This window comes from Arachis ipaensis, chromosome B04 (assembly GCF_000816755.2).
Source record: "Arachis ipaensis cultivar K30076 chromosome B04, Araip1.1, whole genome shotgun sequence".
Lineage (NCBI taxonomy): Eukaryota > Viridiplantae > Streptophyta > Magnoliopsida > Fabales > Fabaceae > Arachis > Arachis ipaensis.
The window spans coordinates 10,642,703-10,643,354 of NC_029788.2; positions in this window are offsets into that span (position 1 = coordinate 10,642,703).

Consider the following 652-nt stretch of genomic DNA (forward strand, 5'->3'; position numbering starts at 1 on the left):
GTACTCCACAAATTCTAATGATATCTTCTTTTCTTTTATTTTTCTTTTTTCTAATATGTAACTAGCCTAATTTGTATAAATATAAATTTTAATTTATGTATGGGTTGAACACAATATAAACTAAAATAAAATTATAATGTTAGAAAAGATAAGATGTCATCATGATTTTTGAGTATCCAAACCTAGCTTTATGTATACTAATCACTATTTTAACTATTAGTTTTAAACATAAAGAAAAGTTTTTTTTTAAATTAAGTTAATAAAGATGATAAGAATAGTATAAGTACATATGCATTAATTAATTATTATAAATACTTTATAGATATTACCATTCCAATAAGACTAGTATATTAAAATTCAAGTACATGTTTCTATGTCTATAGATAAAAACATTCCTAATTTTTTTGTTTGATAAATCTAATAATATTATGAGTAATTAAGAATTTTAGAGTATTGTTGTCAATTAATTTTATATGAGGGGATTTAATTATATTTATTAAAGTAACAGAGATGATTTCACAGGAATGTAAAACTTTTAAATATTATAATTAACTCATATGAAAATTAAATGATTGTAACATGCATTTTCCCCCTTGGTTTGTAACAAGCAATTTATTACCAATATGTAACCCTAAATCACAGGAACTACCTA